At 36.2% G+C, this 23,863-nt stretch overlaps 1 pseudogene; it reads left to right on the forward strand.

The window, feature by feature from the left end:
- Positions 1-572: 572 nt before the first annotated feature.
- LOC146542396 (uncharacterized) overlaps positions 573-23,863 on the forward strand; it is a 148,531-nt pseudogene continuing 125,240 nt past the window's right edge.

Here is a 23,863-nt window from a genome sequence, read left to right on the forward strand (position 1 = left end):
GTCTTGTGTGCTCCCCCATAACCAAAATGCTCCATGACCACCATGTGAAGGGACAAGCATGACCGGTACGGCATGTGCACAATATGTGATATTGAACTCTGTCCAGTTGGCAACTACTCCAGGCCCAATTAGAAGAAATCATCACCATTTTTATGGCATAAAAGGCATTGCCAACTGTGCAGCCAGCAGTGCTTGTCCCACCACATCCTCTACCACACTGGAAAGGGAAGGAGGACGGAACTTCTGGACTTGCTTTTCTTACCTTTACTTTTCTTCTCTCTCTTTCCTTTTCTTCTGTTTTCTTTTTCCTCTCTCATTTGCCTTTTTTTTTTTAATAAATAAAGGCATGCTCTTTCTTGATCAACAACTTGACTCCATCCTGAGTCTTAATTTGGAGGGATTGGGCTCAGTACAATGAACCACAAACTTCTTCAGCTTGCAACACATATGAATTCTCCACTGGAGAAAAATTCAAGACACAGCTCTCAGCCTGTAAAGCGATGTGCACTATCTTTTGGGATAGGAAAAGGATGATTCTTCCAGACAAACTGATAGCTACATAATGACTGACTATGCCGAAGGCTCAAAATTCCAGACTCAGGGCAGAGAAGAAGATAATGCTTCTCTTGCAGTATGACAACACCAGGATCCAAACCAGCCTCAAGACCATGGACTGTATTGCCAATCCTGTCTGGACAGTTCTACCATGTCCACTGTATAGTCCACATTTAATTCCTCCTGATTTCCATCTGTTTGGGCTGAAGAAAGATGGACAGCTTAGGCAACATTTTCCTAGCAAAAACGTCATCATAGCAGCTAAGAAACAACGGGTCAGCTTTGCTGGTGTGGATTTGTACAAGCTCGTCATGCAGGCTTGTGTTCACTGGCAGAAGTCTATAGCCAACTCTGGTGACTATGTTGAAAAGCATAGTTACAGTTTTTTAGATGAGAATTCGTTTCATCTAATGCTATTATTGTAATCTTTGTAATATTTTTCATGGAAATAAACAGGAGACATAACTTGCAGAGTGGTCTACATATATAATTTATCTTTATTCTACTGAAGACTGTGGAAATGCAAGAATTTGTATTAACCGGTGAGCCCATCTACAATTTACACATCTATTGTTTAGAAAAGAATATGTTTCTGATATTAGAGGTCTATTGGATAGCCTATGAAGCAGTATTTAATTTGTGTGTCTGTGAAAAGTGTACTTTTGACAGAAAAATAAAGAAATCACATTTCTGCTTATTGAAATTATTTGCATGGTGCAGAAAAGAGAAACAAAAGAAAAATTAGAAGACCTTTTAAACCTTGTTATGTTCAGACTTGATACTAAATATAGCTCTGACCTGAATCTACTGTGGGATGATTCAAGTAACTCCTATTTAAATCAATACTAAACTGAATATGACTTCTGAGTTTGATTCTAGTCCCATGATATGTCAATAACTTTGAGTGAATTTGCTGAAAGGCACTAAGATCTTCTTGAGATAGTAGCAGATCACAGGCTTTCCATGTCACATCACTTTTGTCTAAGAGTACAGAGTAACTGTTTTAATATGGCTTTTCCATCACTGTTTTATACACTTTCCTTATCTTTCTACAGCATTTATAATATCTTTCTTTCAGGACTGATTTTCCTCACACTCCGACTGTACTTACAGTTCTGCCCTTGAGATTCTCTGTTTCCAGATGCTGTCAATTTACTCCTGTTTTCACTCACTTAGTCTTTTCCCTAAGTTACAGACTTCAAGATCTGTCTTTCGATAATTCTGTCTCCAGCAGTCATGACATTGCAGACTTGTTTTTGTTCTGCGATTAAGTCCAAAACACAACATTCTTGTTTCAATTGTAATTTTATTATTAAACTTCCATAATTCTCTTGAGCGTCTCTGGTCTGCTGCAATTTGTTTCTCTCATCAGGCAAGCTGTTTTAATGTTAGACAGCAATGCCCCGATGATCATCTGCATGTTTCTAATCTCATGTCAGACTGCAAATATTTAAGATTCTTGCAACGCAATCCTCAAAAAAGTCTAAAACTGGAGGCCTTAAAACAGGCAGACTTTCAAGATAGTCATTCAATATTTTTAGGGATTCCAAATTTTTAGGGAAAGTTTTACTTTTTGATGGAAAGCATTTGGCAACTAGAAATTTGGAGACAGTCTCATATAAAATGAAATTTCTGCAAGGCCCTAATACAAGAATATAGAAGATTAAATGGTAAACGTTGGAATTTAACATCCCAGTGCGTTATTCACTGTCATGATAGAATTAAAAGAGATTATCACTGGACAAGCGTTGTTGAATAGAGAGTCAGTTTGTGACATTATCCTAATTGGAAAAAGAAGTTTCAATGAATATTTTATTGCTGATGGAAGTTATGATTTTAGGAAGAAAGGAAAATTTCACTTAAGACAGGCAGCCTTGCAGAAAATCATCTAGGGATTTTAGATGTTTTACATAGTTTAACCTGTTTTCCTGGTTTGAATTTAAATAGGATTCAAAATGTTCGGAACAATGAATAAAAGCTGACTTACCATGCTCTTCTATGTCACAAAGCAAAGGTTCTGAAGTCTTTTGGTTTTTTACATAGCTGAGATATTTCGAGAAGCATAAGAGGAAATCATGACCTGGAGAGCGCTTGTTGGTTTTGAGTTTAGCAATCTTAACGATGGCCAGAATCCAGCTCTCCAAATAGCTATATCTAAGGGATAAGGTTACATAAAGGTTCTCATCAGACTGTGAAGAATAGGGAAAAAGTTAAACACTTGATGATCAAATGTTTCTTCTGAACCTGCAGTGATTTCAGGATTTTTATTCGTGCTGGGAATAATTGAAATGAGTGAGATGAAGGGTAACAGAGTCTCATTAAACCTTCTTTTTCTTTTTACTTTCCCATCTTACTATCGTTAAAGTAAAATATTTCATTAACATTAGCCAAACAGAAGGGCCCGAGCTAGTAAGCACTTCTTTTATATTTACTGCAAGATAAACTCTGATTTTCAGAGAATAATGGATGTTAATAACTAGTAAATATTGTTAATATACTATTATATGACACATTCTTTTTTTTGAACATAAATTGCATAAATAGTTGAAACACAAAAGAAACTTTTTTTCTTATGTTTCTGGTGTTTTCTTTCTACTTTTTGTATTCTCTCTCCTGGCTGTGTCACATGCTAAATAAAAAGTACCAGGAGCTGTCCTGGTAAAAAGGTCATCAAAGGATCAGCAAAAGATCTGATCATCTAGTCATTGGCTTCTAGAATAGTACTGAACTTGGGAAGTAGAAGTATCCTTAGGCTGATAATAATATCTGTTTCTCCCAGTGTTTCTTATGGGATTTTTACCAACACGTTTTTATTTCTCTTTGTATTCCATCTCTTGCTCCTGTTTTGATCAATTTGCACTTTTGAGCATTGAACATATGCTTAGGATTAAAATCTGAGGCTTAGTACCATGTTTGAAAAGAGAGCAAGTGGATCTGGAGTTTATACCTGTTAGGTAAAAAATATGAGTATTATTAGTGACAATATTGCACGTCCATGTCACACCTCTGGTAGTGTAAACTGATAGATCAGATCTCTGAGATCAGTCAGTAAAATCTCCTATTTATCTAGAAGTTCTGGGTTCAGTAACTGTCCATAACTCGTATAGTATATGCTGACAAATCATGACTGATACAGCTTTCTACTCCTCTCTCTCCTCTGCTCTGCTTAATTACCAGGCTAAGCATTCCCTACTTGCTGCAAAGGGAACCTACTATCAATATTTTGATGATTCATTAATGTGGGCCCTATCTGATCCTGATTGAGCCTTATACTTGTTCTCTTAGAAAGTAACACTTAGTGACCTTGAAATATGAGCATTAAAGACAAGATACTGCAAGATTTGCTGCATGTCACTGTCACCAAATAAAATTTCTATTATGGATACATTGAGATGAACTGATGGGAGAAAAGAGAGCCACCACTGCTAAACTTACCTTAGCACAAAGTCTGTGTTATTTATTTACGATGTTACATGAATCATCTGCACTTTCTCTGATAAGCCCAGGGCTGTGTGTCTTTTCATTTCAGCTGACATTTTGCTGCCATTTGATGGGCTAAGTAACACTGTAAGCTGATTCATGGTCATTGTTTTACACAAAATGGATATTCAAGTCAGCTGGAAGACTGTTTTGAAGAATATAATTTGACAGTAAATTTTTGTTTATATAAGAGAAATCAAGTAGGTCTGTACCAAATATAACTTTTGAGATAGCTAAAGAGAAAGCAGAGAATTTGACAAAGTATTTGGATTCATTTGGAACAAAAAAGGATTTCTCAGGGTGCAGAAAGGCTTTTATTTGGAATTATATTTATTCTCAGCCTTGCCTGATAAGATATTTGAAAGCTATGTCTTTGTAAAGACAAACAGTTTTTCAGTTACAAATTCTTTGAGTGCCTTAGAAAAGATCAAACACACTGACGTTTTTCTCTGTCTTATATTTGTCTTTTATTGGTGTTTCTTTTGTTGTTGTTTTCTTTTTTATTTTTCTCTAGAAATTTGATTCAGAATCACAATTCCAGTTCATGATAAGCCTGCTGTGTTGCACAATTCTTTAGCTTGCTTGATCATGCTCTGGAATGATAGAATCACTGGATATATTGTGCATGGAATAATTCAGACTTTTTTTTGTTTCTCTAAGTGCAAGAGCCAGAAAACTGAGCACAATTCAAGTATAAGAAATTTTGCCTGCAGTTGTTTAGCTGATGAGAAAATTTGCTGACAGGTTTGCTTGGATACTTATGTTCCAATTTGAGCCAAAAAAAAAAAAAAAAAAAAAATTGCAAACCTTACAACAGTGGCCTGGAATTGTCCATAGCTGACAAGCTATTGCTAGGTAGAGATTTAGAGACTGTAGGTTAATAATTCATGAGGTTCTTACGCAGTATGTGACTTTCATTTTCTTGTTCATGGAGCATGACAAATGCAAGGTGTTGTTTGTAGGTTTGAGCAGATTTTCACATTCTTTTTCTCTCCTAATTATTAGTTAAATATCTGATATGCTATGTGGAATTGAGAGGGGAAAGTCAAATAAGTCTAGTCCGACAAAATGCCATCATGGTGTTCATCATCACTTTGTGACATTTGCTGTCCTTTCGTTCAACTCCTTGGCATTTCACCATGCCCAGACTAATTGTACTTTCATAAACTGTTGTTTACCCCATAATATGTGGTTTGATAGTGTCTTCCATGCAGGCATGTCAACATATTTAACAAACTCTAATGACTAAAGCCTTGCAACTGCTCCTGATGTGATGTACAAAGATTCTTACCTGTCCACATCTCAGTACAAAACAGTTGTCAATGACAAGACTGTGGTCACACTATTAATTCAAAAAACTTCCCTGATGGCTTTGATGGCATTGAACCAAGTCAGGACCGTATCCAACCAACAGCCTAGTTTCATAAACCCACAAAACATCTTGCCATTTGCCATAAAGTTCTCTTAGCATTTTCCTCCTGTTCGAAGTCTTCCGTGGATTCACAGAGATGGAACAAGCAGTGCCTTATCATGACTGCCTTTATATTTTTCTCCCTACGGGACACCCTCTCTCTGTTATTCAGCTCCTATGACAAAGTGTGTGGCAGCTCATTCTCCCCTGCTGAAAGCCAGCACAGGTAGGATTTTACAGGGAGTTACAGCGTTTGGGATGAGACTTGCCAAGGGAGCGGATGAGCCCAGCATCCTGACAGTGAGCCTTCAGGTTGACCTGCTGCACTTTCCCCTTAATGGACCCAGAAGTCCAACACACTGTGGGTGAAGCAGCCCTGGCATGCTGGTCTGTGCTGCTGTGTGTAAGCTGAAGGGCTGTGCAAAAAGTTAGTTCATGGGCCACATTTCCACATTCCCATGTGAAAATACGTACACAGTGACAGCTCTATTAGGAAGAGTTATACTCTATAAAATGCTGCCCTCAGATGAAAATCTTAAGATATCAATTAATTGGGAACAGATTATGGATGTTAAACACCAAGCTGTGCTGGAAGTCTTAGACATTTGTCAGTCATATAAAAAGAACTGCGACGCAAACAATCTTATGTTCCGGCTGTCTTGTCAAAAATAATTTGCTCACTAATCTTATCTTTATTAACTTGGTTGTATTATGAAGGGCAAATGCAAGAAGATTATTTTAGGTTTTCATCAAGTTAAATACGGCTCTCTATGTACATAGTGGGCATAGTTGCTCTCTAAAAGCAAAATTTCAATAACATCTTTTAGCTTTCTCAACTTCTCATACTGTTCTGCCAGCAAAGCCTTGCTAGGGAACTAAGTGCTGGGAAAGGGCAAAATTAGAACATCTCATCTAAGCTGGCCAAAGGGATATTCAATATCCTGTGACATAATACAGAAAGAAAGCTTGAAAAAAAGGGGGATTTGGTCCGAAGGCTGCTGCTGCTACGGGACTAGTTGGGCATCAATCAGTGTGTGGTAATCAATTGCTTGTATATCATTTGCTTTAGTTACTATAATAGTTGTCATAGTTATCAGATTTACTGTCATGATTTTTCCTTTTTTTTCCTGCATTAGTGAGTAGTTTTAATCTCAAGGCACAAGTTCTGTTTTGTTTTCAATTTTCTCCCATTGGTGAGGGGACTGTGTGAATAATTGTGTGGTGCTGTGCTCCCTGCCAAGATAACGCACAACACTGGGAAAGACAGAATATGTGATTTTCGTGTATTGCTAAACTCTTCCCCCTCTTGTAGTTTCCAGAATTTTAGTTTGGGGGTTTCTATAATTTGTAAAGATATGGCAACCTTATCTGCCTTATAGATACTGGTTTTGGACTGTAGATTAACTACTGAGAGACAGATCTCTTGGGGAAATGAAGAACAAATTTCCAAAGCTATTAATTCAGTATAAAACTTCATACAATGTTTAGACATTCGTCTACCTTCATTGAGCCACAACATAGCAAGGTAAAGGACGTGTAAGAAGTTTCAACACAGTGAAGAGAAGTGGATGATGTATAACAGCCGCTCAGAGAAGAAATTGGCAGCCAGCACTGAAGTTTATACATGTAATCTTTTCAGTTTCTGTTTATTAGTTTTAAGTGATTGCTGCCTGTAGATTCTACTGTTTGTTCCAAGTCCATGGTTTAAAATTTTTTGTTGCACAGATCTTCTATTTTATTCCTGAAGTATTTCTAACCATGTTGTTTTAGACATTCTGGGTATTTAATAACAATTTGGGGTTTTGTTTTTTTTCAGTGTTTTTTGTTTTTGTTTCTTTTTTTGCCTTTCATAAACAAGTTGCTCAGCTGTTCTATAAAAACAAATAGTCTAGGACAAATGCTTCCTTGACTCCTTGCCTTCCTTACTTCCTTATTTACTTAAAAGAAAAAAAATTATACTCATTGCATGCATGCCTGTGGTTATTTCAAGACTTTTTTCATTTGTTGCCATCAAAATACAAAATCTGGTGGTTCAAGATATCTAAGTCAGTCATATGCAGTTTCAGAAATCTCAGTCCATCCGAACCTTTATTCCACAACATTTAAGCTTGTAGAATTTCTCGAACTTCTCTTTTTGTTTACAACAGCAATATAAAATTTGATATAAGTTAGAGGGAACACTGTAATCTTCCACTCACTATGCATGAAACAAGACAGTAAAGACAACCAGGTATAATCAAATAGGAATAAAATGATAGGGAAAATGCAGAATTAAAGATATACCTGTGCGTGAGACAGTGTATGTTCTAAAGCAGTTGTGTCTGCATTTGACTGCATTGAGTTGCCATAAAACTGTACATAGTTCTGTAACTGCCCTTTTTTCATCTACAATATGTCAGATATAAGACACAACCTGCAAGACAGAAAAAAAAAAGAAAAAAAAAAAGATATGACTTTTTCTTTTAGTTGCATTGCCACTTTCTTTCTGTGTTTCTTATATTCAGGTAAAATACTGCAACCTAGTGTATCACTGTTCTTGAAGTCAGTCTCAAATACTCTTTGGGAAGTAAGTTCTCAGCAGTACACTGTCTTGTTGCACTCTAGATTAACTCTCCTACTCCTTTGGGTGTTAGGAGAGCATGTGTCCTGAATAAACACAACAACACAAAATTAATCCCATTTCTAAAGCTTTACTCTGTTTTTACAATCTAATCTTCTGCCATGACAAATGTACTGTCACCTGGAACATGTGCTCTGTTTAAGCAAAATGCTGGTGTAAAGTGTTCTGTTGGGAGTGATAATAAGACTTGTAGCCTTTACATCATCTGTTTCTTAACTTAGAGTTGTGGTTTTGCAGTGAAGTCAGTATAATTCATTTTTTACGGGAAATTTAGAGAGGCTGTGCGAATGTTGTAGTCAATGATCCTTATTAAGCAAGTAGATTAACTTAGAATAGGAGAGTGTAAAATAATTGCAGACGTAAAAATTTACAGAAAGGAACATTTGATGTTGCATGCTGTCAATTTTTCTGCACAGAACAAAACTGACTTCAGCTTTCAAAGTTTTGCTTTAATTTAGGATTATCTCTGCATATTTTGCCATTCTAGTTAGGCAGTTTCTCATAACTTTTAACCTTTCAGCTTCTAATCAGTCACAGGCTACTGAAAAATGAATATTTTTGAAAATTATGTTATATAGAGATAACTTTGTTGATAACTGTATAACAATTCCTGTATGCAGGGACCTAGATAAGTTTAAAAATTTCTATCGCAGCTCTTTAAGGTTTTATTCTCTTATATTTCTTCATATGTAGACAGTAATTACCCACCCTTCTCTTGAATGTGCACTGGTTCAGAACTGTATAAAGTCAAACTGGGAAAAATATAATTTATTCAAAATACCCTTCATTATCTATAACATTTGTAGAATTTTTTTTGCACAGAAATGAAAATTAATGTGATGTCTTTCTCATACATCTGTTAAAAACAGTGGTGAAAAGTGTTTCTCCCAGCATCGTTTCACAGCTTATATTTGTTGGAAAATACTGATTTATTAGCCAGTGTTTCCTCAGCCTGTGAGACTATCAACCTGTTGATCACCTATGTATTGCCAGTTTTACTCTAATTATTTATTTGTGTTTCTGTGTGATATGAAACCTATTTGTCTTCTTCTTTGTGGAGAATTGAACAAATACATTTCATTACATCACTCCTTATAAATAGCTTCTGATGTAAGGCATAATTTGCTAGCTTGCTTTATGGTTATTCTTGTATTACTCCTTACTACAAGAGTTCTTCTGTTCTTATTAATCATTACAGATACAAATAAGACCTGGTAGCATTTCTGAAAACTAATTGAAGCATGCTCACTCAGTTAGAAGCTTATGAAACTTTTATCAAATGTTGTGGCAGTATCAACATCCTTGACAAATTCTATCCATTCTAAATTTCTTTTTTATTTCTAAGTTCATAGTTCTTCCTCCCCATCAAAACACAAAGATGTACTCTTGTGAAGTAGCTATAACTACAAATCTATATTATTGCTGTGAATAGCAAAACCTTTAAGCATGTTCAGAGACATGGTTAGAAATGTGAGCACCAGGCATCTTGTTTTATTTACAGTGACATGTAGACAGGAGGCAGGCAGCCAACACGTTTATTTCTGTTCATATTTATTACTACATGCTGTAGCTCTTCTGTTGATGGCTGGTATTTGGTGTAGAACAGATTCTAGGTACAGTAAGTGAACCACTTCAGACTGAGAAAACTGGAGAGCAGCCCTGCCAAGAAAGACTTGTGATCTGGGTGGACAAAAAGCTGGACATGAGCCACCTGTGTGTGCTTGCAGCCCAGAAGGCCAATGGTAACTTGGGCTGCATCAAAAGAGGGATTGCAGCAGAGTAGGGAGGGGATTGTCCCCTTCTGCTCTGCCCTCATGATTCTTCATCTCAGGTACTGCACCCAAGACTGGGGCCCCCAGCATGAAGAGAATGTGGAGTTGTAGCAGTCCCGGAGAAGGGGCATGAAGATGATCAAAGGGCTGGAACACCTCTCCTATGATGAAAGGTTGAGGAGTAGGGATTGTTTTGCTTGGAGAAGAGATGGCTCCGGGGAGACCTCATTGCATTCTTCTATCACTTGAAAAGAGCTAACAGGAGGGGGACTGGCTTTTTACACAGGTAGATAGTGACAGGACAAGGGGGAACGGACTTAAACTGAAAGAGAGAATGTTTAGGCTAGGTGCTAGGAAGAAATTCTTCACTCAGTGGGTGGTGAGGCATTGGAACTGTCTGCCCATAGAAGTTATGAATGCCCCATCCTTGCTGGTATTCAGTGCCAGACTTCATGGGTTCCTGGGCAGCCTGACGTAGTGGCTGGCAGCCCTGTCCATGGCTGGGAGGTTAAAACTAAATAATCTCTAAAATCCATCCCAATCCTAGCTATTCTATGATTCACTAATATAACGGGAGAACATTTCTTTGACGTTTGTTATTCAAATGTTCTGTAGAAAGCATTAAAAATTAGGATGGTAGAATTCCCTGTGTTCCGCCCTTTCATCTTTCTTATTTCAAACCTTTCTCTAACAGAAACACTGAAGAAAGCTGCTTAAGGCACTGCCTTGTCTCTGCCATCTTCCAGATACTTTCCTGCTGCTGGAGACAAAGAGTTGCAGCCCGCTCCTCTGCATTGGTCCGTCCTTAGTTTAAACCTTTTGTGATGGTGCTAAAACAAAAAGATGTGCATAGTAACATGTGGTGGTTGGTTCAGTGGTGCATTGTCCTGTGCCACTAATGGTACAACCATTACCCTTTCCCCTGCTGTGCCAATTGCTGTTAAGCTGCTGTCCTACAGAATTAGTAATGTTTCTCACTCAACATTCACTCTGCTTCCACCAGTTTCTCCTCAAGAATCAAGGTGGAAAAGAAAGCAGTATTTAATTAATTTTAATCGAATTTTTCTACCCCTCATTAAATGATTCACATCACTACTGATGGCTATTCTAAAATTCTTTGCTCTTGCTCTCTTAGTCACTGCAGAACAATCCATCTGATCCCTTTAAGTGTGACTTATTCACTTAAGAACATTTTCCGTACCCTGAATATGTCCATCATTCAGCTATTTCCACATCTTATCTCTGCTGCTTTTACTTTCTGATGGCTTTTAATGAATGTCTCTGTAAGTAAAGGACATTATTTGCATTCTACATGGTAAAATACAGATTTTAAAGCTGAAAGAGATGTTTCATTAGGGTACATACGTGAGAAGGTACAATCTCAGTGAGAAATTAGAAGACGGAGTCCAGCCCCTCACTAATGGATGTAACACGGAAATATTTTTTCAGCCTGAAAAAGAGCTGAATTCTCTGGACTTTCCAGCACCAGACATCCCATTGAGCATAGAGGAACACCTATGGGTACCTGTGGTCCCCAAGCTCATTGTACTCATGAAGAAAGACATTAACTTTTGCCTACCGGTCTCTTCCATGATATTAATGTGATTGGTGTCCAAGAAAAATGTAAATGACACCAGCTAGTGCCTTTGTGGGAATGGGAGAGAAGAATGAATGGAGAGGCTCAAGCATTTTTAGCTCTAAAATTACACTGGGCTGCAAACAGAAGACTATAAAGGCTGTAATTTCTGCTAAGGAAAAAGATACATAAGATCATCTCAAAAAAGCACGGAGACTTTTATCCTCCGTTTCGACTAATAAGTGTCCACCACATTGTCCATATAAAGGTGGAATGAGATTTTCAGGCAAAACTGAAGTTATCTAAAATCTGCTGCCATCAAGGATGGTGGTAAAATTTCTCCTTCTGACAGTACCAAGTATTCAGATTTCTCTAAGACTTGTGAAAATCTTATCTTTAGCCTTTTGTCCTATTAAAATAATAATATTTCTCCTGCCTGAAAATAATAGGTGGATATTATTGCCTCCTTCTCTTGCTATTATTTTTAACATTAAATGTTGATTATTGGAGAATTTTGGTCCATCATACTTTCACAAATCTTGTCAGAAGTCAGGTAACTAGTCTTATTAAAAGGGATATCATTGTGCAATTATCTTTTTTTTTTTTTTTTTTTCCTTTTAAAGCTGTATTATGTCGTTCTAGGAAAAAAAGATCACCTATTCTTCACATAATGTATTAATTTTGTGAATCATCTCTTTACAGTTTAAAACAAGAGTATAACGATGTTCCTGACTACTTGCAATGCTGTTGTCCTAGTGCCTTAATAAAGATAACAGTGTTTAACTGCCAGCCATTGGAGATCTCTTTATTTTAATTAACAAGGGTGCTTTTTCTGTTGTTTCACTCAGAAAAAAAATGCAACCTGGAAGATTCCTTATTTTCTTCCCCGCTGCTGTTGTTCTGTGATGTATTGAAGGAAACATTGTGGTAGGTTGATAACATGGGGGAAAAAATAAGGTCTAGCATTAAAAGATATAGATGTTTCAGCCTAAGCTCTATCAAACCTTAAGACAATGTCTTTCCAATGTCATGCTTCAGTAAAAGTCTTTCTAGCTCAGAAATGTCTTTCCAAACAAGACAGACAAAAGCTTTTATTTTAAAAGCGAACAGCTAAGTGATTTGCTGTACATTTGCCATGAATAGTAACGAGTAGGTTTCTAGTATGCTCCTCTTTTAATTAGCACATTGCTTTAAATTGACTGCTGTTTTTGCTGTATGGATGAGCACTGTCTTATTACCATGCATCTAGAATTTGCTGCTTGAAACAAGTTAGAAAAAACAATACTACAAAGATTAGTACAAAATTCTTCAGTTTTACTCCTACTTTGAGGAAAGAATTGGCTGTTATGGATGAAAGCAAACCCACTTGTAGGGTTTATATCCTTATATTACATAAGGATAACTTTAAAATAGATTTTTGTTGGGAGAGATATGGAATATATGTATGAAAATATAGTGCTTTTAACAAACTAAAAATAAAAAATACAGTGTTTAATGAAATAAAAATAATAATAATAATAATGAAGAACATCACTAGATTCAGTTCTGTTAGGAATCACTTCTGTATCCCTTAAGTATAATGAAATATATAGTATGTATAGTTTCATTATTGAATAAGATGGAAGAGAATTTTTAAAAAATGATATATTTGATAAGTTTATCTGAGCTAGTGTTTTAAAAGGTTATCAATATTCTTCCAGCTATTTCATGAAAAACAGGATTTACATATGGAGTGCTTGTATTATGTGAGAGGTTTCAGGCAATGAAAGAACAAAACATAACAAAGCAAAGCAAAGCGAAGCAAAGCAAAGCAAAGCAAAACAAAACAAAATAAGATAAAACAAACAATGGGCTTTTCAAAAGGGCATCTGTTTTTCTTGATCACAAATGCACTTTTAATGGAGAGTTCCAGTGATTCAGAAAAATCCCCTCTGAGATAAGTAAGATCATACTTTTAAATAATAATAATAATAAAAAAATTAAAAAAAAATTAAAAAGATATCTGGCTAAATTAATTCTTGAATTCTTTCTGCTACTGTAGAATTCACAGGAATTCCATCTGGAGACTTTTACCCCAGGTTTCATGGGACGCAGAAGCTTTCTTCCCAGTGTTTTGCTGCATGGACCTTGAGGACAACTCAAGTCCCCTCTGAGGACCTTTGCTATGTCCTGTTGAGGGCAAGCACTGATGTGTGGCTAAGTACACCTTGCTGAAACTGGGAAAAGGGAAATACAAATCAGATTTCTGGTTTTACTTTTTGTAAAGTTTTTACTCAAAAGGTGGGTAAAAACATCCCTGTTATCACACAAGTATTGCGGCACCCTGAGTTTTGACTGACATCAGTGTACTAAGGCAGATAGAAGTCTCCTAACGGGATTCCTGTGAAAACATCAGGAGTGTTCAGATATCTACTGTACTCTGAATACTGCCCAGAATGAACAGAAATGAGTCTGTCTTGTAAGACATGCTCTCTAAATCGTGGTTATATGATAAAATAAATGCTTTTGACAATAAGAAATATGGAAAGATGCTTAAGAAATTCCTTCTTCTTTTTCTCCTAAGTTCCTAGTTTTTGAAGTGACAATGAATTCCAACAAATTTCACAGTAGCATTAGAAAGTAACTGTTGTATTATTCAAAACTAGGGTATATATATTTTGTCCTTCAATTAGATAAATTAGGAATTTACACTTAAAAGGAATCATAGAATCATAGAATGGCTTGGGTTGAGAAGAACCACCATGATCAGTTAGTTTTAAACCCCTTGCATGTGCAGGGTCACCAACCACTAGAATCTGTGGGATGGGATGAATAGTAAGGCAAACGCCAACCTTGGCAAATGCGTCTAATGGAAATTAAGAATCTTCCTGAAATTATAAGAATCCCAAGCTGCCATAATGCTTCCTTGAGACATATGAATTAATGAAGATGATGGCACTTTAGATTTCACATTTTTTTGAAAACATGGTTGAGTCTTATATTTATATAACAGCTGTGTGCATGCAGACATACGGATTTCTTTCAAAGGGAAGTAATAATTCTACAGACTACTTTCTGAAGGGGTTGGATTTCCAGATGGTACAATTCTGATCACTCACACTGCAACATTCAGATCACCAAATCCTGTATTGCTTTCAGATACCTCGCTCAAACATACAGAAATAAGCGAAGGACATTAATGCGTTAGCTGCAGAACCACATTCACTCATTAGTAGTGAGGCACTGTCTGAATTTGCAAAATGTGAGCAGTGTAATGCTTCTAAACCCTTTGATATTCTAATGTTTATATATCACATTTACACTGCAGAAACTGCCTATCCTTATGCATTAAGACCACTGCTTTTCTTAAGGAATTTTGTATCTGGTAGCCTGCAAAAGCAGTAGTCTAAAAATGGTGTCCAAAAAAGAACTGAGAGAGAGGAAATTATTAAATTATGGTATGAATAAGCAAATGTAAAAACAAACATGATTTTTCAATAAACATGACATATATATTACATATTTATACAGAAATGTATGTGTATAGTCCTTTACAGTTATGTATATCAATATCATAATCCGAAGTTTGTTTTCTAGAGTCCTTCTAAGGTTACAATATTTGAGTCAAATCCTGTTTCTAATAGGATAAGGTGGGTTTTTCCAATGCTTCAAGAATGAGAAATGTTGATAGTTAAGCTGTCAGCAGGAAATTTCCTTTGACCTAAGACAAATGTTATCCAAAGTAGATCACGCAGGTGGATAAGTTCTATATTTGTGAAAAAAAAAAAATAAGGAAAAAAATAGATTTGCTATCTGGTTTAAAAATAAAAATGAACAAAAGTAAAATCTAAAAATAATAAAAAAGGAAGCATTCTGATGTTTATTGGACTTTTCAAATAAATGCCAGAGAAGGAAAGTGAACAGAGAGAGGACTGTGTGGTCAAGTGGAAATGTAAGTAAATATTTCACATAGATATGACCCTACCATATGCTATGCATTCATACAGTTTGTCTGTATAACTAAAGAAGAAAGCAGCCATAGTAAAGTTTAAATCTGGCTTCTCCACAACAAAGTATGTCTGAATGCGTAAGCATAGCCAGCATAATGTGTCTGAATTTCTTCCAGAATATGCTTTCCAGAGCCCTTCCCACACAGCTGTAATTGATAGTGCACCACAGTGATGTGACATCTTCCTTCAAGGTCTTCTACAGAATACATCTGCTCTACAGTGGGGAAACAAAATATGAGTCTTAACTGAATCTTGAGGTAGAAAGGATTGAAACTGGGAAATGATTCAACACAATTTGCATATTATGCAGATGAAAACCTAATGACAAAAGAGTGTATTGGCAAACTCTGCCTTGTTATCTGGCAGTAGTGTGTGTGGCAGCATGGGGTACCTAGAAATAATCTCTTCTGATGTTACTTTGCAATTAAAAATTATGAAATCAGAGAAGTACGAGACACACGCAAATAAGACGCACTTGTGATGAACCACGTAGATCCATGCAATCCAAGCAGTCCAGTGCATTTTGGGACATAGGTTTCATGATTGCGTGTTATTAGTTCTGAACGGTGGAAGAGGGAAAGTAGCCAAGTGCTTACTGAATCCTCTTTTCTAGTTTAAGCGGCTGCGTCTTCATCCTTGCCTGCCAGTTCTGAGTGTTTTTCAAGGAACATTGCTGAGAACAAAATTGAACACCATCAATATTAATGATCTGAACTAGGAAGATAGCTTTTAGTGTGCAAATTAATTACCCTAATCACAGGGTTTTTTGTATCCATTTTAATGAAATAACTATTTATTTCACTGAATCCTGAGCTTTTCTTTTGCAAATAAGGCACATTTACATGATAAATACGCAAAATGTAAATGGATGACTAAATTAAATTGAAGAGGAAAAAAGACCTTTTTAAATAAAATTTTCATAGGAAAAACAGCTAGATTAATGGGTTGGTTAGCTGACTGGCATCTGTGATTAAATCTTTTTAATGTATGTCAAATAGAATTTAATGGACTTCAAGAATTGTCTACATAGTCAGTAATATCCAGGGGTTTATTGAAGATGCATTTTATCTCCTATTTCTGAAGTATAGACGGCTGAAGGTTTATTTCTTGTGGTTGCCCAATGTGTACAAGGACATTACAGTTGGAAATAAGAGTAATACAAGTTTGCGTTTCACCTTTCCTGTGCCTTTTTATTCTGAAAACAACATTTTCTACCTGAAGGAATATAAAACAAGGAGATCCACTTTAAAACGGTTTCTGAATGTGCACACAGTCTTCTGATTTCATCATTTCATGCACGTTAGTTTCATGTTGTTGTTTTCTAATAATGACAAGAAAGGAGAAAATGCTTAGTTCAGAGGAATTTTAAATGTATCTTTTAGATGCTATGTGTGTTGAAAACTTTATTTATTGTGACAAAGCTTTGAAGGGCTCCAAATTCAACAGAGACAAGATTGGAAACACATTCCAGCTTGTGTTTTTGATAACAGTCCTGCAGAACAGAGCATCTTTCTCTACTTGTTTTTTTTTTTTTTTCACACTCAAGCCACCAGAGACATCTCTAACTTCCTTTGATTTGAGATGATCAATGGCAGCTGCGGCAGGCAGGCAGGGTGCCCCAGGCACAATGCAAACAAGTCTCTCTCCCAGCTCACTAGGATTTACATTTCAATTGCTGCCACATTTTTAAAGATAATTATAACCTATTTATATTAATATTTTTTTCGGTGGCCTCTCTGATATTTTAGCAACATAAATATTAATTTAGCACATCAAGGAGAACATTCTTTCTTCACTGCAATAGTTCAAACAAAAATCTGCCCAAAACACAGGGCATCAAACCTGGTGTCTCCAATCTCTGAGCAGCAGTCACAAGAAGGGGGGACTTCTGCTGGATTTAGTTTTGCCTGGCCATGTACTGGTTTAGGGATTATCTGAGAGTAACGTTTCCTTTCAACTTTAGACCAAGCTGTCCTGCTGCAGGAGCAGAATGTCTTCATGAGCTGACATCTGAGACTTGCGTGCTTCCAAGCAGTGTCTTTATGGTGGTGAAAAATATCAAATAGATAAAATTGATTTTCTTGGAAAGAGAAAGGGGAAATTTCTGTTGCTGGTACTGAAAATTTCTGAGGAGTTTTGTGTTTCATCACCGCAGACATTTTCTTATATTTACTATCAGTCCAGCCATTTATTTTCTTCTTTTTCTGGCTTTCACATCAGGAAAACACATTACAATGTATAAGCAGATTTTTGTACCTACCACATTACATATTGCATCGAATATATTTTTGCAACCTGTTCTACAGATGCTCAGTATTTACTTATTTATTAAGCCCCTGCTTTTTCTTCCTTCCTTCCTTCCTTCCTTCCTTCCTTCCTTCCTTCCTTCCTTCCTTCCTTCCTTCCTTCCTTCCTTTCTTTCTTTCTTTCTTTCTTTCTTTCTTTTTGCATGCTTACTTAGTTTCTTTTACAACAACAACTTTTTTATCAAACCCCCAGTAATAGACATCATTCATTATTTCCACATTCTAGCCTATGAGCGAGGGGAATTATGCGTTTTTCACGAAAACTGACAAATAAGAGAAATCAATGCATATTGCAAAGAAAATTGATACGAGTACCCATCGGATGTTACAAGGAGATCATTCGGTTGCTCTTCTTGATAAAGTTAAAGAGTGACAGAGTTAAAGTCATTAACTCGGAATCCTCTTATATAGAAGAGCTTCATTTCCTACACACAATGCTTGAGCATTGCTTGAAGCTCACTGAGGGAATAAAACTGCTCATGAAATATTCATGACTAACATGTATGCTGTCAGGGGAACTTAGTGTATTATGTATGACCCTTCTGTAATTATAAGGAAATGATATTCACTTAAGTGGATGTTTATCACGGTTAAAGGTACACCTAATGAGACAAAGGTCATGTGCCTAAAAACAAAGGGCTAACCTACTGTTTCTGGCCATGTCTGAAAAGGCTATGCCTTCTCACTGTTGTTTCTTCAGAACATGTGATCAGTACTTATTCAGCTTGAAAGAATCCCTGTCCTCTGTAATTGGATGCCAAATACAGTATTAAACTAAATGCAATTCTAACATTATATGCATACATCTGGGAAATATCTAGACAGCATATTAAAATTCAAAGCAAACCTAATACAACTTTTTCATCTGATGTTATTTGAAGGAATCAGAAGTTGTTTTATATTATTATTATTTACATTTATGAGATTTATGTATCTTTATTAAAGGAAAAACAACACAAAACAGTCCAAGTATCCTAGAGGGGATGGTTGTTTTCAGCTTAAAAAGTATCTGTAGCTTAGCTTATTTATTTCTATCAGTCTTCTCCAAAAAAGCATGATTTAAGGAAAATATTTTACTTCACTTCTTCCTCAGCGGTAATATTTTTATAAGACAGATTTGGCTTTGACTTTGCATGAGCACATTCTGAGAGATCAGAGAGAGATCTTACACAGAACATTACACACAGCATCCTTCAGCAAAACAGAGATTCATTGCAATAAACAAACCTTTTCATTATCTCTGCAGATCTTTATTGGATCCTCTCTCAGTCAACTGTGTCCACAGAGACCACTCAAATATTCTTGCAATGTTCATGAGAGTGACTCTCCAGCCCAGAAAAGCTACATCAAAGAAGTGAAAAGCAATTTACCACAATTCAAGTTGCTGATAAGCAAAACTGACAAATTACAGGAAACTTAGCTATACCAGAACTGAAACTCAGTCTGGATATCATTACACTCAAGAAAATAGGCTAAGTTCATCTCGGTCTAATGCTATTGATTTAATACTTCATCATCAACAATACTAAAAGCAGATGATAAGTCTTAAAAAACAAAAAACAAAAAACAACAACAACAAAAAAAACCCAAAGCGAATACCTCATCTTCCTTCAGGCCAAGAGAATATTAACCTGCATAATACTGCTTCTGAACTTCAGCAGGTTTGAAGCCAGACTATCTTGGGTAGAAGAAAGAACTGCAGATATTAGAGGCTCTCTTTGTATTATATCTGTGAGAATAAGGTTTAAAAAAGAGAGATGACTAGTCAGATGTCAGAAAGCTCAAAAGAATCAACCCCATGCTCTCACCATGCCCTGAATTTATGAGCAAACACAGGGTTGGAAGTTTCAAGATAGCCTTTTGTCCTCAGGATCCTGTTTGGACATGGGCTTCTACTCATTCCTCTCAACATGTCATGCTGGCTAATATCCTTTCAGCACTTCTGATGTGTTGTTTTTTTTTTTTTAAGTTCTTGAAAAACTTGTACATGAAATGTACATATGTGCATATAATATCTGTGAAACTCTGATGTCAAAATAGTCATCTTTTGCTTTAATGGTTCAGCAGTAAAGGAGTGACATGACCACTACACATGGAGCAGATTCTTTTTTTTTTTTTTTCTGATGGCAAGAATCTCAATTAGCCAGTTGAACTTTGTTTAGGAAAAAAAAAAAAAAAAGAACAGTTCCACTGTAAATAGCTTCAAAATAATTAAACAATATATTGCTGCTTCACCCTGTCAAGTATGAAAAATTCTCTGAATAGTTCTTATCCCAATATGCTAATATAAGCTATCTAGGTCTTACACTCATGTACGCAAGAAAAGAATCTGAGCTGCTTTTTGTACTGCTTTCTTTTTCTGCAGTATTGAGGTCAGAATGGGGGTCTTTGATTACAACTCATTTGCAGTGGGATAATGTGAAGACTGCAAAAGACACAGTACAACTTGAAAAAAAAAAAAGATTGTTCCAGAGCAGTACAAAGCACAAGCTACTTGTTATTTCCATTTCTTACTTATTTCCCTGTCTGTGTAGCATGTGCCCTAATACTGGCAGTACCTTCACCTCATTCATCTGCTGTCAGATTCTGCTACATGCTAAAATTTCTGATTTTCCATCTCAGATATGGAGAACAGCAAAAAGGATGGAAAACTGGCAAGAAGCATTGGATAGAACTGCTCATGGGTGTTATAACACTGCATGTTCCTGTAATGTATCAATCAAATGAGGACGTTTTGTTAGTCTTGAACAAAGCCCTGCACAGAAGGTCACAGGTTTTGATTGTATAGCTCATTGGCTGTAACCAGCCCAAGACAGCTGCACGTAATATAGCAGTTAATACAGCATAAAGAGCTCCAGTGGGCACTGACAATTCAGTGCTGCTGCCTAAATTTCACAAGTATGTCCTCATGCTGCCTTTTAGCCTGAGCAATCCAAGTATTCCCAGTAGAGAAGAGTTTGCTGGAGCTTTTGGAAAACCAAATGTGATTATAAAACTGTTGATTAGCCTTTTTTTGCATTAGAACCCAACAGGCAGGGTGAATTCAGGCCCATAACGTATGGCTAGGTAACTAAATCGCTCTCTCTTCAAAGACACAGCTGTATATTGCAAACTACGTTTTTATGTTGTGAATGTGCTCCGACATCTTAGATGCATGTACTCTTTTGCCTACTTAGGCAAAATTGAACTCATGCACTTAAAACTCTTCTTGTCCTTGAAACTAAAGCAAATTCTCCCAGCAGACTCAGAAATGAAGAGAAACACTTGTTTTTTGTTTTTTGTTTTTTTAAAAAATAACCTCTAATGAGGAAAAACTTTATATTTTGTCTTGACATCAAAATGGAAGCTGTAAGAAGTCTGTCATTCACAAACAAACATCTTTGCTAGGCTCCATCCATAAGGAACACATCTACATCAATGCGTGGCTGCCTGCCAGTTGCAGTGATTCCTTTTGAACAGACTGAACTCCCTGCACTTTTCTTTTACTCTGTGAACCATGAGAAAGCCAGAGTAAAGATAAGAAAGAAAAGAAAAAAAAGGAGCGTGCTCCACATGATTCTGAAATATTTTATCAAACAATTTTGCTTGAATAGTAGTATGTGCAAAGAAAGACAGTAGCTTTGTGCACACTTCATATGCTCCTAAACAGATACATAGCATTTGTGTACCAGTGCAGGTACTGTCTCACTATGATAACTGGAGGAGTATTCCTGAGATCACCATCACTGAAACTGGCTTTTTTTTTCAGATCAATTAAGAAACAAGTCTCTTTCTTCCATGGGGTGTGTTTTTTTGTTTTTTATTTTTTGTTTTGTTTTGCTTCTTCCTGGCAGTGATAGCTGGTTTTTAGTTTTGGTTCTTTTTTGTTGTTGTTGTTGTTTTATTTTTTTCGTTGGTTGTTTTTGTCCTTGTAGCAACTCTAAATATTTTCTTGCCTCTGTTCTACAGCACTGGTGAAAAATTCACGAGATAAAATTCACTGCCATACAGTTCTAGGAAGTAGTTTTTCATGCAGCTATTTGCACTGTTAAAATTGCAGAAATATTACCTGCCCTAAAGTCTTAATTAAGTGATTAAAATTACCTTGTAATGCTTTTGTCCTAGGAGCAGTTACATAAGAGGACCAAATAACCCCAATCCATATTTGATATTTCCAGTCTTAACTGTAAAGCATCTTGAACAAAAGAGCCTTGTTTATCCTAAACCAAACAGAACTTAATGGTTCACCTGGAAAGACTCGAAATAGAAACGTGAAGGATAGTCAAGATTAGAGGCATTGTAAATCATTGTCTGCCTGGGAGCCACAAGGATTATTAATCTCAACCAATGACACCACAGAGCAGCACCCTGAGCTGCACTCTATGTGCCAGTGGTGTCCCAGCACCTTTTAGAAACAGATTTGTTGACTCGTATTGAGTTTAGTGTCAGAAAAACTCATATCCCATTCTGCAAGGCTGCACTCCAGTATTTTGACCCTCTGCACATACATCCAGGGCTTCATTGTCCCAGCTGCAGTGTTAGGTATTTGCTACTGTTAAATATCACAGAGATGATGACTGTCCAGTGTTCTAATCTGTCAAAATCTCTCTGTGAGTCTTAATTAATCAGACTTATCTGATAAGACCATTAAAATGCCTCTTGGGGGAAATGGAGCAACTTTATTTTTGTAATCCTTAAGATAAAATGCTATTCAATAAACAATCCATATGTTTTGTAGAGACTCTTTACAGTGAAAATATTCTAACTGTTGATCTAAATCATGGTGATAAGTAAGAGATGCAGTTGTATTGGTATTTTATTTTATTTCCAAATAGCTTTTTCAAAGCAAATCGGTCACTTACCAGATTATGACTCCAGTAGTGTTAAGTACATGAGATAGACATGAACTGTGCTCTTAATTCACTCCTGTTCACAGAATCCTAGAATGGCATAGGCTGGAATGGACCTTAAAGATCATCTATGTCCAACTCCTGTGAGTCCCATCCAACGTGGCAACCATTTTTTGTGAACATTAAATGCACTGGATCAGACTGGAGGAAGCCATCTTGAACTCTATATAGAGGATACTCTTTTCCTTTTACATCCCCAGAACCATCTAGTTTTTGTACAAATCTGTTTTGAAGGAGCGTCATTCCTTGCCAAGTTACACATGTACCATGTGCAGCAACAGAGCATGAACATAAGTCTCATGGAACAGATGATAAAAAATGTAGTGACCTAGGCAAAATGAGTATTCACTGATTATTTGCATCCTTCATTAATGAAATAATAATTCTGACAGTGGGAAATCAGGTATTGGTTTTCTTTATTAACTGTTTTCCATTTCATATTGAGTGCAGATTTATAAATTACCACTTCATGCTATGCCTAGATTTGACATTGTTAGTTGTTTAAACATTACCTCAAACAATTCTCAACTTATTCTCCTTTTTAAAGACAAAACAAAATAAAACAAAAAACATGTATTGCACATTCGCATATACAGTTCCTAATTATCAACTGAATTTTAATTAATACTTCTTTTCACTCACAGATTTGGTGACTTTTTTATATACTCTTTTCTTCAAGAATCAGAATTTCCCAAGCTTTCCTTAGTCTTCCCTTAGTTTAATAATGATATTTAGTTTATACACATCTATTTTTTTGCCTATCAGAACTGCTCATTTATTTATATAATTTCATCAATATAACTACAGTGAAAAAGGACAGTTTGAAAGCCATCCTTAAATAGCAGCAACAGACAAGAAGTTGGGACAGATTATTATTTTATTACCAAGAGCCATAAGTGAAAGAGTAACAAAGTTAATGATAAGAATTATTTCTCTGGAATTAAACGTCCCAAAAATATGATAGCAGAGAATAAAAAACCCTACCAACTGGGTTAGAGACAGCAAATAGTTTTTAATCTTCTTCCTGAAATATATTTTGAAAACTTATCCAATAAGCATTAGAGTGTCGTAGCAGAGGAGGAAAGTGTTTGCATATGTGCTTGGTGGAGGTAGGTGGAAAAATGAGACTGAAGATTCAAGCTGCTATGAAGAGTGTATGCATGTGCTGTCCAAAAGGTGGATTTGTTACCCAGTGCATAATAAGCCAGTTCCCACAAACTCAGGAAAAATATCTGTTTTTATTCAGGCCAGGGTGCTCATGGAAG

This window comes from Meleagris gallopavo, chromosome Z (assembly GCF_905368555.1).
Source record: "Meleagris gallopavo chromosome Z, MGAL_WU_HG_1.1, whole genome shotgun sequence".
In the NCBI taxonomy this organism is placed as follows: Eukaryota; Metazoa; Chordata; class Aves; order Galliformes; family Phasianidae; genus Meleagris; species Meleagris gallopavo.